This window comes from Solanum pennellii, chromosome 12 (genome assembly GCF_001406875.1).
Source record: "Solanum pennellii chromosome 12, SPENNV200".
Lineage (NCBI taxonomy): Eukaryota > Viridiplantae > Streptophyta > Magnoliopsida > Solanales > Solanaceae > Solanum > Solanum pennellii.
This window is the reverse complement of record NC_028648.1, coordinates 13038524-13051228: the sequence shown is the minus strand read 5'-3', so window position 1 is coordinate 13051228 and position 12705 is coordinate 13038524.

Here is a 12705-nt window from a genome sequence, read left to right as displayed (position 1 = left end):
TACTATCCTGGTGTCGGAACGTGACACTCCGATCCACTACTATCCTGGTGTCGGAACGTGACACTCTGATCCATCTACTATCCAGGTGTCGGAACGTGACACTCCGATCAATCTACTATCCTGGTGTCGGAACGTGACACTCTGATCCATCTACTATCCTGGTGTCGGAATGTGACACTCCGATCCATCTACTATCCTGGTGTCGGNGAAAAGAGGTAAAAACCCAATGTAATGTCAATGAGGTTAGAATGTAACTAAAAAATACCAAATGTACCACACTTGACTCTGAGCCTACATTACAATCTAAGAAAGTCCTATAATGATCTTAACAACTATTTTGGAGTCTATGAAGTGAAAATAAGCGCAAACCTATGGTATTGAGCACTAAGGGGCCGTTTGGTTACTAGTTAGAGTTATGCATGGTTTAGTTATGCAAGTATTAGTTATGAAGGGTTTATCTATGCAGGTATTAGTTATGGAGGATTTAGTTATGTTGGGTTTAATTATGCGGGTATTAGCTATGCAGATGTTAGTTATGTAGGCATTATTTAGATATGTAGATATTGCAATACATGAATAATTAGTTATTGAATATTAAACTTGTTATAAATTATTAATATATATATTTACAAAATAATAATACATGCTAATATTTGATTTGCATATGTACCATAAAAAATATACAATAAAATTTATAGTATTAAAAAATATTTATATTTGAATAAATAAATAAAAATTGTAAGTATATATAAAAAATGAAAATATCCTATATATAAATATAAATAAAACCAACAAATGTAGATGGGAAAATAGTAAAATTTTAAATTAAAAAAATAAAATAATTTAAAAGAAATTAAAGTGGTCTACATATAAAAATAAATAAAAACTATGGGAAACAATAAAGTTTTCAATTAACAAAAATTATTTGGGTATAACTAATACCCACATAACTTATTCCACCTTCTACCCAGCATAACTCTATACATAAATTTCCTCATAAGTTATGTTAATATTAATTATGTAGGACTATGAAAAATACAACAAACACTGTATAAATTAATACATGTATAACTTTATATAACATTTTAATTTTTACCAACCAAACATGGTATAAGTTATGTTGACTTTTACACCTAATACAAAACTTCTACCAAACGTAGTAAAGCTAATGCAACTTTTTATACATACATAAGATGTCTCTTATACAGTAATCAAACGACCCCTAATTGTACTTGAAATCACTTCTGAGCGTGAGTGTTGAATGAATCCAAAAACTCAAAATTCATATCTTCTATGTGAAAAGGATTTTTTTTGAAGTGAGGGCACTAGTTACATTGTCGGAAAGTTGGTACATTGGTGATTATGAAAAAGTGTTTGTCGTGGTGTATATTGGTTGTTCTTTTTCATATCTTGATCTGCATGAGTTAGCTTGTTGAGTCTAATAAAAATGTTTTTCTCTTAGAAGATGGAATGAGTTGAAATGGCCATGTGATTGTTGATTTTGTATATCTACTTTTACACAAGTGTCATTTAGAGTATCAGTGTGTCGCTTGAGGACAAACAACATGTTTAAGTTGAGGGTGTTGATATACCGTGAGTTAACGATATTTTTGATACATTTCAATTAAGATTTGCGTGTGTCTAGGGTCATTTTGTATTGGAAATAATGTTTTGTGTCATGTTTTCAGGAAATAGGCTTGGACGTAATTGAGTGAGATGACAAGTGAAAATTCTGCAGAAGTGGCCACCCACGAAGGGACCTACAGACCGTAGGTCCTATGATGGTCCGCCGATAGGTAGGCGTAGTTAGGAGCATCAAGGAAGTTTGACCAAGTGTTGAACTACAAAGCGATTCACGGGCCGTCCTACACATCTGTAGAAGGTGTTCAAAGATTTGAAGTTCTAGTACCGGATGAAATTCCTAAATGTGGAGCCACATAAGAGGACAGATGGACCGCTGGTCCGGCATGTCCATTGATTCTAATTAGAGAATGATGGTTCCAGGCCTCTGAAGAAAAAAGTCGAAGTGTTGACCAATGGAGGGGACCTACGGATTGTAGGTCAACCCACGATTTGTAGGTCGAGTTGTCGATTAAAGTTGTGTCCTAGAAGTTTATTTCCTTATTTTGTTTTCTTTTTGTTTAGGACATGTATTTCTATAAATAGGGTATCTAAACCCCATTTTTTGAGGTTAGCCATTATTGTCAACTTTTAGTATTTTCTTGGGAATTAACTTGCAACTTTAGCAATTTGAATTCTTGATTTCCGTTTATTGGATTTTCATTTTGAAATTCAATTAAGATTTCAGGTTTCTTCTACTGTAATCATAAGTTCATGTATTCTTTTTATCAAAATAAGAATTGTGTTCTTTCAATCATGAGTAACTAAATCTACAACTAGGGTTGTGGGAACCATGAAAAATTAACAATGTATGAATAATAATTAAGTAATTCTTGACTAGTGTTGATGCATATATTGGTCATTCTTTCGCATAAATGTCTTTTTAACGAGTGCACATGTTATAACTTGCCTTGTTGCTACTTTCCGAACCAAAGAGGTAGTTAATGAGATAATAATTATCCATAAAGATTTAGTGTGATTATGTCTAATAGTCTAATACCAAGGTGCAAAGTGAAATTCCCTACTTGGAGGACCAATCACCTTGGGATACCTAACTTATCAACTTTGCATGTGATGCACTAGGAAAGGATTACTATTATTAGGATTATCACATTAAGAGCTTATGGGGAACACACACTAGTTTCTCTCTCTCATGGATAAATCATAGTTTGAATCTTGCTCACTATTTACTTAAACAACAACCAGTTATTTGCTTACACAAATCCCCCCTCTTTTGACTACTTGTTTCAGAAATAGTTTGACTTAACAAATATAATTGTGAGATAAGTTTAAGTATGAACTGTATTCCTCGTGGGATCGATCCAAACCTACAAGTTGGGTTCTTTATTGTACAATGACCACTAATACTTCTTTAGGGAGGTCTAATTTGAGCATATCAGAACTCAAGACTCAATAATACTGCACATCTCTGGACTGCTCGACTCATATGGTTCATGTGGAATTATGAGCATGAACAATGCAACTCAAGGGCTTCATGGGAACATGTAGTAATCCTATGATTAGGAATATAATCTCAAAATGGTTAGGAACTCAATACCCAAGACATAGAACTTGAAGATGCTACTCATCTCAAAGATACTCAAATTATGGAGTTCATGCGGAATTTATGGGCATGAATGGCTCGACTCAAGGGTCTACATAACAATATGGAACTCATGTATACGACTTTCTCTTTCTCATACTTTCTTCCTCAAAACTCAGCTGAAATTTACAGTTGATCTCAAAGGATTCACAATTGAACTCAAACTTTCTTGAACTCTACTCTTAACTCTTTCTTGAATTTGAATTGTAAATTCAAGAGGTGATTCATGATTTAAAGGAACTCAATAAAAATATAGAAATTCTATAATCAGGAATATAAATTTTAAAAGAAACACACACTCAATAACTCAAAATCAACTTAGCTAAAAAATACTCAAATTAGGGATAAAATCCTAAATTTTTCTTTTATTAAGTTTAAACTAGATGTAGGGTGTGAGTATAAACTAGTTTAGACCTATGAATGACTAACATACTTGACAAAAAGAAGGTTCTTGAAGAATCTTGAATAGTCTTGTCGAATCTTGAAGAAGTATTTGATTAGAAGTCTTGAAACCCTAACTTAAAGGTAAACAATCAAGAAAACCTTTCTTGAGATTCTTGAGTTAGTTTCTATGTAAAAGATTTACTATTTGCATTAGTTATTCATAATTTATGAATGAATTTGGGTTAGAAAGAATGAAATTCTTTGATAAAAACTCCCCATGAAAAATAATCTTGAAAAAAAGATTGAAAGAATCTTGAATGGAGTCTTTTACTTTGATTTTTCCCTAGAGTTTGAAAGAGAAGAGAATGATGGATTAAAATATGAAACTTTGATTGTTTTGAACCTTTTATTACTCAAAAAATTCGTTTAGGGTTTTCTTGGAGGTAAAACAACAAAAACAACCCTTTTTAATGTTCCGTCGGCTAAATTTGTAACAACATTGGATAGGTTACTAAAGTTGTCTTTGCTTTTTACTCAAAAAATAGATTGAAGCAAAATTTGTGGCATTATAAAGTAGATTCAAATAATTTTAATTTCATATCTTATGGATCGTGTAACTCTTTATATTCTAAGAGATATGACCGTTTGAAGTTGACCCATGTAGAATCTTACATCAAAACTAATTCGATGAGGAAACTTCAAGAACACTTATCAAGAACTCATCAAGAAATTAAATTGCTAATTTATGTATAGATTCACAAAAAAACTCATGATTGGTGTGTCAGTGAACGAACCAAACACCACGGAAGCTTACATATCCCAAAGAACTAGGTTCTTGACAAAATCTTTAATTTCTTGAACGAACTCTTGAAACTTTGAACTTTTTCTCTTCTTGAATCTTCTATCTATAACCCTAAACGCTTTTGGAAATAAATGAAACTAATTCTAATCATCTTAGAATCTTTAAACTCTATTAATAATGTGTAAATCCGATTATGTAAAGGAAATACCAACATGCCCATCACTATTTTTTGGTAACTTTCTTTATTTGGACAGTCTGACTTGTATAGGGTATATCTCACTCATCCGGACTTGAAACTTAGAAAACTAGGTCAAATTTGAAATATAATTCAAATAACTTTCATTATATATATTTTAGTCCACCAAACTCATAATATACTGAGAGTTATGATCGTTTGAAGATGATCTATAACTCAAAATTTAAGCTTAACTTACAAAATTTCAAATTTTGCTATTTCCAATTTAGTTCTTTTTGGAAATCAAGTTGTTATATCTAGTGACCTGACCTTAATACTTAGGAATTTTTTAATTCTTTAGTAAAATATATCTCTCTACGAAGAATGGTTTGAGTCTTAGTTCGATATTTTTTTCTGGGGTGTTAGATAGAGACCCTTAAATCATGAACCCCAATGGCGGGACCCCACATACAGACCATGGGTTCCATAAATGGACCATGGACCACGGTCGTATGTATCATCTCCATTGGACCCAAGGTGTTACAGAAGTTATAAACATGGATTTCATCATGGGTTCACCTCGTACTTGCAAACAACATGAATCAATTTGGGTGATAGTGGATAGAGTCAATAAGTAAATTCACTTCTTGGTGGTAAGGACTACAACTTTAGGAGAGTATTATTCCATAATCTACATTAGCGAGATAGTCAGGTTGCATGGATTTTCCTTGTCTGTCATCTCAGATAGTGGTCCCTAGTTTACATGTCATTTCTGAAAGTCATTTCACAAAGGTCTTGGTACTTAGGTAAATATCAATACATCATTTCACCCATCGACGGATGGTTATGCAAAGTGTACCATACAGACCTTAGTGGACATGTTTGAGCGCTTGAGTTATCAAATTCAAGGGTGTCATGCCTCGAGCCTACACCCCGAGTGGGACTGGTACTCAAAGATCATTGATGGACTATAGAGAATCCTTGACATGCCTTACTTAACTCAACGGAATTAATAAATATTAATAACACTTAACTAATTGAATACTAAAATAACGGATAATTCTTAAAGGTCAAACATTCAACTTTACCAAAAGTGACAGCCCAAGTCTTAACATTAAGAAATGGTAATGAAAAGACTCAAAATACTAACATGAATGCCTTCGAAGCCTTTAAAAAACTAAGATGGATGTAGGGACAAACCACACAACATCCTAATGAACTAATATAATAACTGAAAGAAATAAAAAGGAGTCCTTCGGAATGCAAAGAGGCTCACCTACTCATTCTAGTGTGCTCACTAGTCAACGATGAGCTGTTTGCTGATCCTGGTTACCTGCGGCTGCATCATAATACGATATAGGCCAACTGATATCAGTACATGGAATGTGTGGGTATGCGAGTTGAAATTCTAAAACAACATAGGCTTGAAAGAGATGTTGAAAAAAATACTTACCTTAGCTTTTCTAAACTCTTGAATACTTAACTAAACTCATTTCAAGATAAAGTAGTTTAAAACAAGTGCAATACAAAGAAAAGCTATTTAAAAACATGATGACAACTCTGCAAGGATAGAACATAACTTTGAACTGTATGTGCAAAAAATAAACTGATGTATATAAAAATACAATAACTTCTTTGAGATTTTCTCTAACCGACAACAATAACATAAGAGTTATTGTGATGATACAACGATCTTCCTCACAGTGCCAATGCATCCTATATCCGGCCAAAGGTATAGGACCTTAATTACTAAGTTTATCCACTGTTGATGTGAAAATGATTCATCTAAAAAGTATGACCCTTTTATCCCATTGATGGCTACATGGTTTTTGGGGGCTGATAGTTGTTTAAGCTCTTCCCCATTGTCTTTATGTATAAAAACTTACTTCTTCTGATATTTGAGATTAGTGCTCAAAAACCTAGCTCAAAGTCTATTTTGGAAATATCAGTTCCTCTCTTGCTTCATTTAGAAAGAGATTACTCTTTCTGAAAATTGACCTATAAGCTCTTTGGAAATCTCAGTTTCTGTTCTTATTTAAATGTGAAAACATATTAAATCTCTTTGGCAATACATAGTCCCATATACTTCTTTGAAGAAAGGAACTTCAACTTTACTCTTTATTGAACTTAAAACTTAAGTCTAAAAACAAAGTTAAAACATTTGTGAAAGACTTTTGAAAAACTTGAAAAAATTATGATAACTTGACTCTTGACTTCTTTTGACTTTGATTCTTAACTACTCTTGACTTGACTATTAACTGATCCTTGGATTGAATTATGGATTAAAGGATTATGATATGTGATTGGAAAGATTCATGATGTTTAGGAATGATTCTAGATAGCTACAAATCATAAAAGACCGAAAATTAATATATGAAGGTGGGTCAGCGACACGGAGAAGCTTTTAAAATTTATTTTTGAAATGAATTTTGAGGCAGAACACCTTGGTCAGCTCCGAGACGTAAAGCAGAAATTTTCAAATCTGGGAGGTGGGAGTGCGACATGCCACTGATGTCAAATATCGTCCGACGAAATTTCTTTCTTCGTTTTTTAGTTGTAAACCATCTAAACTCCATGACATCTTTCCCCAAACACTTAGAATCGATTAAATATTAAAATCACACCAGATTCTACTCAAGATCAACCAAATTTCATGGATTTGATTCAAATAACACCTCAACGATTTCAAAAAATCAAGGAACTAATATAACTTCATCAAACCCATTAAGAACTCAATTTCTAAGCTTTCAAGAACTTAAATTCATTTAAATAAATCATGATTGGCGCGTTGGCGAATTAAACAAATGCTATGTCATCTCACATACCTTGTAGGGATCCTCCAACGAAATCCACAAACTAAACTCGACGATCTTTGCGAATCTTGCTTCTCTTCTCCTTTCTCCTCTTCTTCTCTCTCTTATCCAAGTGCTAGCTAATTTTGGTAAAAACGTAAACTGATCTAATTTTGATTAAAACCTAACTTAATCACCAAAAACGAAATAAATTTTTGGGTAAGGAAAAGACCAAACTACCTTTTCAAATTCTGGATTGGACTTTCCTTTTTCCAAGAGCCCAACATCCAAAGGAAATAACTCACTCATATGAACTCAAAATCATGAAAACTCCGCGACGTTGGAATGATTATTCTGAGAGATTTCGAATTATATCTGGAAGTACACCTAACTCATCTTGAGCTTGAAGTTATGATCATCTGAAATTGACCAAAAACTCATTTTTCCTAACTTAAACAATTTTTGAGATTTTCATCTTTCAAAAAATGACTATTTTCAGTTCCTAGCTTCTTCTTAGCTATTTGAAATTGCGAGATGTTGAAATGTCTCCCCTTTGGAAATTTCTTGCTCGAATGGGATTACACCTACTAGTCTAAGGGTGTAACATCAATTTCAAACACCCACAAGCAAATGCAACCAAACATGCCAATTTGTAAGTAAATACTTAGAAAGGACTAGTACCTAAATCTGGAATTTCTCCAGATTCGAAGAGATGTGGATATCTCTTCAACTTCCCAAGTAGATTCTTCAACAAATTCGTTCCTCCAAAGGACCTTGACCGATGCTACCTCTTTTGTTCTCAACTTGTGAACTTCGTGATCTAGAATCTGCACAGGAATCTCCTCATAAAACCAACTATCCTTTATTCCAATATTTTCAGTTGGAATGATAATGAAGGATTGCCCATGCACTTTTTTAACATGGATATGTGAAACACCGGATGAACCACTGCTAATCTTCTTGGCTATTTGATAAGGTCCAATATACCGGGGACTAAGATTCCAATTCTTACCAAACCTCATAACACCCTTCATGGGTGAAACTTTCAAATATACCTAATCATCTACTTCGAACTCGAATGCCCTTCTCCTAACATTAGTGTAGGATTTTTTATGACTCTGTACCATTCAACCTTTCTTGAATCACATTCACCTTCTCCGTAGCTTTGTGAATTAAATCTTGTCATATCAACCCTGCTTCACCAACTTCACACTATCAAATAGAAGATCTGCATCTTCTCCCATAAAGAGCTTCATAAGAAGCCATTTGGATGCTAGAGTGATAACTGCTATTGTAAGCAAACTCAATAAGAGGTAGGTGAGTATCCCATGTACCTTTGAAATCAAACACACAAGCCCTCAACATATCTTTTAATATGTGAATAGTACGCTCTTCTTGCCCATCAGTCTGAGGATGAAAGGCAATACTTAAATTCACCTTTGAACCCAAGCCTTTCTGAAAAGATATCCAGAACTGTGCAGAAAATTGTGCACCTCTGTCCGAAATAATGGAGACCGACACTCTATGAAGTCTTACAACCTCCTTAATATATAACTTGGCATTATCTTCTGTTGAATGGGTAGTCTGTACCGGCAGAATATGGGTTAATTATGTCATTATGTCAACAATCACCCAAATAAAATCATGTTGCCTGCGAGACCTTAGTAAACCTGTGATGAAATACATATATATCATCTCTCACTTTCATTCCGGAAGTTCTATTTATCACGCCAAACGAACGATCCTTTGGTGCTCAAGTTTAAGCTTCTTGAAATTTGGACACTTAACCACGAATTCTGCACTTCCTTTCTTCATGTTATTCCACCAATACACTTTTCTCAAATCGCGATACATCTTTGTGGAACCTGGATGAATGGAATATATAGAGCTATGAGCTTCCTTTATCATCCTCTCTTGGAGTCCATCCACCATAGGTACATAGAATATACCTTGATATCTCAATACACCATCTCCCCCTTGTTCACAAGATAATACTTTTTGCTTTTGAATATTTGCCTTCAACTCAAGCAAAATAGGATCTTGGTCTTGTTTTTCTTTAACTTTTGACACTAGTGATGATTCAGCCCCATTCGTCACCACTATTCCTCCTTTTGTGGAATCCATAAGTCGTACTCCTAAGAGTGCAAGCCTAAGCACATCTTTTGCTAACTCTCTATTGTGTTCCTTAACATGGGCGGTACTACCCATAGACAACCTGCTGAAGGCATCAACAACAACAATTAGACGTACCTGGGTGGTAAAGAATACTCATTCATAATCCTTAAGTAATTCTAGCCATTTCCTTTGTCTGAGATTAATCTTGAACACATACTTAAGACTCTAATTATTAGGGAATATATCAACATGAACACCATACAAATAATAACGCCATATCTTCAAAACAAATGCTACAACAACCAATTCTAAGTCATGGGTTGGGTAGTTCTTTTCATAAACTTTCAACTGTCTGGATGCATAAGCTATAACTTTGTAATTCTGCATTAAAACACAACTCAAGACAAATCTAGATGCATCATAATACACCACAAAACCTTGCGAGTACCTTTCGGTTAGGTTAGAACTTGGGCAGTAGTCAACCACTTTTTCAATTCCTGAAATATTTTCTCATAAGCTTCAGACTATTGAAACTTCAATGTTTTTTGAGTCAACTTAGTCAAAAGGGACCAAATTGAGGAGAAACCCTCTACAAAACTTCTTTAATAGCCAGCAAAACCCAAGAAGCTCCTAATATCAATTGGAAAGGTGGGTCTAGGCCAACTCTGCACTGTTTAAATTTTTTTTGTATCAATTCTAATTCTATCACCGGAAATTATGTGGCCCAAGAACGCCGTAGACTCAATACAAAACTCATATTCTGAGAACTTGACATATTTAACTCTTTATCTTTCAAAGTCTGAAGAACTATTTTGAGTTGACTTGTATGATCTTTTTCATTCCTTGAGTAGATTAGTTTATCATCAATGAATACGATAACAAACATATCTAAATAAGGTTTGAAGATATTCACAAGCTACATGAATGTTACTAGTGCATTATCAAAACAAAAGACATAACCAAAAACTCATAATGACCATAATGGGTCCTAAAAGTTGTTCTTGTAATATCACATTCCATTACTCTCAACTGATGGTAACTTGATCTAAGGTTTAGTTTTGAGAAACATGTGGCACCCTGAAGTTGATCCAAAAGATTATCAATTCTTGGAAGAAGATATTTGTTCTTGATGGTAACCTTGTTCAACTGGCGGTAATCCATACACATTATAAGGAAAACATCTTTCTTTCTCACAAATAAGACCGGAGTGCCCAAAGGTGAGACACTTGGTCGAAGAAATCTAGAAGATCTTTCAGTTGCTCCTTAAGTTGTTTCAACTCTTCTGGTGCCATTCTATACGGCGGAATATATATATGACGAGTATCTGGTATTATATCCATGCCAAAGTCTATTTCTCTTTCAAGAGGGACTCCAGGTAGAACATTAGGGAAGGCTTCTAGAAACTCTCTTACTATAGGAATTCATTGAGTGGGAGGTATCTCAACACTAGATTCATTAACTCGGACTAAGCGATAGACACACCCCTTCGAAACTAAATTCCTTGTCTTAAGGTATGAAATGAAACGACCCTTAGGCACTGGTGAACTTCTTTTTAACTCTAAGACTGGCTTATTTACACACTGAAACTTTACTACTTGAGTCCGCCAATCAAATGAGGTATAACATGCATGAAGCAATCTATACCAAAAATGACATCAAAAAATACCATTTTTAACTCAATAAAATCATCCATGGTACTCTTCTGATTGACGAAAATAGGACAATCACGATAGACTCTTTCGATTAGAATAGAATCACCAATAGGTGTAGAAAACCTGAATGGTTCAGTAAGTTTCTTAGGACACTCTCGTATGAAATGACCATTCTGACCTCACCTGAAATAACCAGTGGAGCCCTCCCGACATGTACCTAAATGGTTTCTACCACACTTTGCACATGCAACAGGCTTACTACCCCCTTGCGCCAAACTACCGCGAGAATAAATAGGTTTAGCTCTAGAATTCTGACCATTGTACTCACCTTTGTTCCTAGGTCAAGGTGCACTAGCAGATGATGGAGCAGATCTCTTCTACTTATACTAAATATTAAAAGTACATCAGATTCTACTCAATGATTAAAAGTACATGGATTAGATTCAAACAACACCTCAATGATTTCACCAAATCAAGGAATTAATATAACTTCATCAAACCCATCATGAACTCAACTTCTCTCTTTGAAGAACTTAAACCCATATATATAAATTTTGATTGGTGCATGGGTGAATTAACTTAATGCTATGTGATCTTACATACCTTGTAGGGATCCTCCCGTCGAAATACACAAGCTAAACTCGACAATCTTTGTGAATCTTGCTTCTCTTCTTCTCTCTCTTCTCCAAGTCCTAGCATATTTTGGTAAAAGTGTAAACTGATATAATTTTGATTAGACCTTAACTTAACTACCAAAAAAAATAAAATAATTGGGTAAGGAAAAGACCAAAGTACCCTTTTAAAATCTGAATTGGACTTTTCTTTTTCCAACAACCCATCTCCCAAAGGAAATAACTCACTCATGCTACCTTGGAATCGCCCAAACTCGGCGGCGTTGGAAAGATTATTTTATGAGATTTCCAATTATATCTGAAATTACACCTAAATCATCCTGATCTAGAAGTTATGGCCGTTTGAAGGTCATCAAAAATCATTTTTACTAACTTAAACAATTTGCTAGATTTTCCTTGTTTCCAAAAATGACTATTTTAAGTTCATAGCTTCTTCTTTGCTATTTAAAATTGCGATATGTTACAAAGGTTAATTGGGATTAATTGGGATGATAAACTACCTCTCATAGGTTTCACTTACAATAACAACTTCTATTCCAGTATTTAGATGACCCCTTTTGAGGCACTCTATGGGTATACATGTCGGTCATCGGTTGGTTAAAAGTTGGTGAAGCAGTCTTGATTTGGCCAGATTAGGTTCACGAGGCTATGAAGAAAGTTTTTTTTAACACAGATAGACTAAGGACAACTTAGAGTCGTCAAAAGTCCTATGCAGATGTAAGGAGAAATAATTTAGAGTTTGAAATCGATGATTGGGTTTTCCTCAAAGTTTTACCCGTGAAGGGGGGGTGATTATATTCAATAAGAAAGAGAATTTTATTCCCAAGTATGTAGATACTTACCGAATCCTTAAAAGGGTTTGTAATGTCGCTTATAAGATAAATTTACCAGCAACTTGTATCGGTTCATCTAGTCTTTCACATTTCCTTA